Below are 5,846 nucleotides of genomic sequence, written 5' to 3'. Positions count from 1 at the left end.
ATTCCTTTTTCTTTTTCTTGCTTCTTGCACGATTCAATAGTTCTTATTCTTTTTGTTGCTACTTCCAGGATTCAATATTTATTATAAGTTTTGTTGCTACTTCCATGATTCAATATTTATTATTCTTTTTGTTGCTATTTCCAGGATTCAATATTTCTTATTCTTTTTGTTGCTACATACAGTATTCAATATTTCTAATTCTTTTTCTTGCTACTTCCAGGATTATATACTTCTTATTCTTTTTGTTGCTGTTTCCAGGATTCAATATTTCTTATTGTTTTCGTTGCTACTTCCAGGATTCAATATTTCGAATTCTTTTTGTTGCTACTTCCAGGATTCAATATTTATTAATCTTTTTGTTGCTACTTCCATAATTTAATATTTTTTATTCTTTTTGTTTCTTCTTCCAGGATTCAATATTACTTGTTCTTTTTGTTGCTACTTCCAGGATTCAATATTTATTATTCTTTTTGTTGCTACATTCAGTATTCAATATTTTTAATTCTTTTTGTTGCTACTTCCAGGATTCAATATTTATTATTCTTTTTGTTGCTTCTTCCAGGATTCAATATTTCTTATTCTTTTTGTTGCTGTTTCCAGGATTCAACATTTCTTATTGTTTTCTTTGCTACTTCCAGTATTCAATATTTCTAATTCTTTTTGTTGCTTCTTCCAGGACTCAATATTTATTATTCTTTTTGTTGCTACTTCCAGGATTCAATATTTATTATTCTTTTTGTTGCTACTTCCATTATTCAATATTTCTAATTCTTTTTGTTGCTACTTCCAGGATTCAATATTTATTATTCTTTTTGTTGCTACTTCCAGGATTCAATATTTTTTATTCTTTTTGTTGCTTCTTCCAGGATTCAATATTACTTGATCTTTTCGTTGCTACTTCCAAGATTCAATATTTCTTTTTCTTTTTCTTGCTTCTTGCACGATTCAATAGTTCTTATTCTTTTTGTTGCTACTTCCAGGATTCAATATTTATTATAAGTTTTGTTGCTACTTCCATGATTCAATATTTATTAATCTTTATGTTGCTATTTCCAGGATTCAATATTTCTTATTCTCTTTGTTGCTATTTCCAGGATTCAATATTTCTTATTCTTTTTGTTGCTACATCCAGTATTCAATATTTCTAATTCTTTTTCTTGCTACTTCCAGGATTCAATATTTCTTATTCTTTTTGTTGCTACTTCCAGGATTCAATATTTATTATTCTATTTGTTGCTACTTCCAGGATTCAATATTTATTATTCTTTTTGTTGCTACTTCCAGTATTCAATATTTCGAATTCTTTTTGTTGCTACTTCCAGGATTCAATATTTATTAATCTTTTTGTTGCTACTTCCATAATTTAATATTTTTTATTCTTTTTGTTTCTTCTTCCAGGATTCAATATTACTTGTTCTTTTCCGTTGCTACTTCCAAGATTCAATATTTCTTATTCTTTTTCTTGCTTCTTGCAAGATTCAATAGTTCTTATTCTTTTTGTTGCTACCTCCAGGTTTCAATAATTATTATTCTCTTTGTTGCTGTTTCCAGGATTCAATATTTCTTATTCTTTTTGTTGCTACATTCAGTATTCAATATTTATAATTCTTTTTGTTGCTACTTCCAGGATTCAATATTTATTATTCTTTTTGTTGCTACATTCAGTATTCAATATTTTTAATTCTTTTTGTTGCTACTTCCAGGATTCAATATTTATTATTCTTTTTGTTGCTTCTTCCAGGATTCAATATTTCTTATTCTTTTTGTTGCTGTTTCCAGGATTCAACATTTCTTATTGTTTTCGTTGCTACTTCCAGTATTCAATATTTCTAATTCTTTTTGTTGCTTCTTCCAGGACTCAATATTTATTATTCTTTTTGTTGCTACTTCCAGGATTCAATATTTATTATTCTTTTTGTTGCTACTTCCATTATTCAATATTTCTAATTCTTTTTGTTGCTACTTCCAGGATTCAATATTTATTATTCTTTTTGTTGCTACTTCCAGGATTCAATATTTTTTATTCTTTTTGTTGCTTCTTCCAGGATTCAATATTACTTGATCTTTTCGTTGCTACTTCCAAGATTCAATATTTCGAATTCTTTTTTCTTGCTTCTTGCACGATTCAATAGTTCTTATTCTTTTTGTTGCTACTTCCAGGATTCAATATTTATTATAAGTTTTGTTGCTACTTCCATGATTCAATATTTATTATTCTTTATGTTGCTATTTCCAGGATTCAATATTTCTTATTCTTTTTGTTGCTACATCCAGTATTCAATATTTCTAATTCTTTTTCTTGCTACTTCCAGGATTCAATATTTCGAATTCTTTTTGTTGCTACTTCCAGGATTCAATATTTATTAATCTTTTTGTTGCTACTTCCATAATTTAATATTTTTTATTCTTTTTGTTTCTTCTTCCAGGATTCAATATTACTTGTTCTTTTTGTTGCTACTTCCAGGATTCAATATTTATTATTCTTTTTGTTGCTACATTCAGTATTCAATATTTTTAATTCTTTTTGTTGCTACTTCCAGGATTCAATATTTATTATTCTTTTTGTTGCTTCTTCCAGGATTCAATATTTCTTATTCTTTTTGTTGCTGTTTCCAGGATTCAACATTTCTTATTGTTTTCTTTGCTACTTCCAGTATTCAATATTTCTAATTCTTTTTGTTGCTTCTTCCAGGACTCAATATTTATTATTCTTTTTGTTGCTACTTCCAGGATTCAATATTTATTATTCTTTTTGTTGCTACTTCCATTATTCAATATTTCTAATTCTTTTTGTTGCTACTTCCAGGATTCAATATTTATTATTCTTTTTGTTGCTACTTCCAGGATTCAATATTTTTTATTCTTTTTGTTGCTTCTTCCAGGATTCAATATTACTTGATCTTTTCGTTGCTACTTCCAAGATTCAATATTTCTTTTTCTTTTTCTTGCTTCTTGCACGATTCAATGGTTCTTATTCTTTTTGTTGCTACTTCCAGGATTCAATATTTATTATAAGTTTTGTTGCTACTTCCATGATTCAATATTTATTAATCTTTATGTTGCTATTTCCAGGATTCAATATTTCTTATTCTCTTTGTTGCTATTTCCAGGATTCAATATTTCTTATTCTTTTTGTTGCTACATCCAGTATTCAATATTTCTAATTCTTTTTCTTGCTACTTCCAGGATTCAATATTTCTTATTCTTTTTGTTGCTACTTCCAGGATTCAATATTTATTATTCTATTTGTTGCTACTTCCAGGATTCAATATTTATTATTCTTTTTGTTGCTACTTCCAGTATTCAATATTTCGAATTCTTTTTGTTGCTACTTCCAGGATTCAATATTTATTAATCTTTTTGTTGCTACTTCCATAATTTAATATTTTTTATTCTTTTTGTTTCTTCTTCCAGGATTCAATATTACTTGTTCTTTTCCGTTGCTACTTCCAAGATTCAATATTTCTTATTCTTTTTCTTGCTTCTTGCAAGATTCAATAGTTCTTATTCTTTTTGTTGCTACCTCCAGGTTTCAATAATTATTATTCTCTTTGTTGCTGTTTCCAGGATTCAATATTTCTTATTCTTTTTGTTGCTACATTCAGTATTCAATATTTATAATTCTTTTTGTTGCTACTTCCAGGATTCAATATTTATTATTCTTTTTGTTGCTTCTTCCAGGACTCAATATTTATTATTCTTTTTGTTGCTACTTCCAGGATTCAATATTTATTATTCTTTTTGTTGCTTCTTCCAGGATTCAATATTTCTTATTCTTTTTGTTGCTGTTTCCAGGATTCAACATTTCTTATTGTTTTCTTTGCTACTTCCAGTATTCAATATTTCTAATTCTTTTTGTTGCTTCTTCCAGGACTCAATATTTATTATTCTTTTTGTTGCTACTTCCAGGATTCAATATTTATTATTCTTTTTGTTGCTACTTCCATTATTCAATATTTCTAATTCTTTTTGTTGCTACTTCCAGGATTCAATATTTATTATTCTTTTTGTTGCTACTTCCAGGATTCAATATTTTTTATTCTTTTTGTTGCTTCTTCCAGGATTCAATATTACTTGATCTTTTCGTTGCTACTTCCAAGATTCAATATTTCTTTTTCTTTTTCTTGCTTCTTGCACGATTCAATGGTTCTTATTCTTTTTGTTGCTACTTCCAGGATTCAATATTTATTATAAGTTTTGTTGCTACTTCCATGATTCAATATTTATTAATCTTTATGTTGCTATTTCCAGGATTCAATATTTCTTATTCTCTTTGTTGCTATTTCCAGGATTCAATATTTCTTATTCTTTTTGTTGCTACATCCAGTATTCAATATTTCTAATTCTTTTTCTTGCTACTTCCAGGATTCAATATTTCTTATTCTTTTTGTTGCTACTTCCAGGATTCAATATTTATTATTCTATTTGTTGCTACTTCCAGGATTCAATATTTATTATTCTTTTTGTTGCTACTTCCAGTATTCAATATTTCGAATTCTTTTTGTTGCTACTTCCAGGATTCAATATTTATTAATCTTTTTGTTGCTACTTCCATAATTTAATATTTTTTATTCTTTTTGTTTCTTCTTCCAGGATTCAATATTACTTGTTCTTTTCCGTTGCTACTTCCAAGATTCAATATTTCTTATTCTTTTTCTTGCTTCTTGCAAGATTCAATAGTTCTTATTCTTTTTGTTGCTACCTCCAGGTTTCAATAATTATTATTCTCTTTGTTGCTGTTTCCAGGATTCAATATTTCTTATTCTTTTTGTTGCTACATTCAGTATTCAATATTTATAATTCTTTTTGTTGCTACTTCCAGGATTCAATATTTATTATTCTTTTTGTTGCTACATTCAGTATTCAATATTTTTAATTCTTTTTGTTGCTACTTCCAGGATTCAATATTTATTATTCTTTTTGTTGCTTCTTCCAGGATTCAATATTTCTTATTCTTTTTGTTGCTGTTTCCAGGATTCAACATTTCTTATTGTTTTCGTTGCTACTTCCAGTATTCAATATTTCTAATTCTTTTTGTTGCTTCTTCCAGGACTCAATATTTATTATTCTTTTTGTTGCTACTTCCAGGATTCAATATTTATTATTCTTTTTGTTGCTACTTCCATTATTCAATATTTCTAATTCTTTTTGTTGCTACTTCCAGGATTCAATATTTATTATTCTTTTTGTTGCTACTTCCAGGATTCAATATTTTTTATTCTTTTTGTTGCTTCTTCCAGGATTCAATATTACTTGATCTTTTCGTTGCTACTTCCAAGATTCAATATTTCGAATTCTTTTTCTTGCTTCTTGCACGATTCAATAGTTCTTATTCTTTTTGTTGCTACTTCCAGGATTCAATATTTATTATAAGTTTTGTTGCTACTTCCATGATTCAATATTTATTATTCTTTATGTTGCTATTTCCAGGATTCAATATTTCTTATTCTCTTTGTTGCTATTTCCAGGATTCAATATTTCTTATTCTTTTTGTTGCTACATCCAGTATTCAATATTTCTAATTCTTTTTCTTGCTACTTCCAGGATTCAATATTTCTTATTCTTTTTGTTGCTACTTCCAGGATTCAATATTTATTATTCTATTTGTTGCTACTTCCAGGATTCAATATTTATTATTCTTTTTGTTGCTACTTCCAGTATTCAATATTTCGAATTCTTTTTGTTGCTACTTCCAGGATTCAATATTTATTAATCTTTTTGTTGCTACTTCCATAATTTAATATTTTTTATTCTTTTTGTTTCTTCTTCCAGGATTCAATATTACTTGTTCTTTTCCGTTGCTACTTCCAAGATTCAATATTTCTTATTCTTTTTCTTGCTTCTTG

This window comes from Octopus bimaculoides, unplaced genomic scaffold (assembly GCF_046866305.1).
Source record: "Octopus bimaculoides isolate indiv1 unplaced genomic scaffold, ASM4686630v1 contig36, whole genome shotgun sequence".
In the NCBI taxonomy this organism is placed as follows: Eukaryota; Metazoa; Mollusca; class Cephalopoda; order Octopoda; family Octopodidae; genus Octopus; species Octopus bimaculoides.
This window is presented reverse-complemented; position numbering follows the sequence as displayed.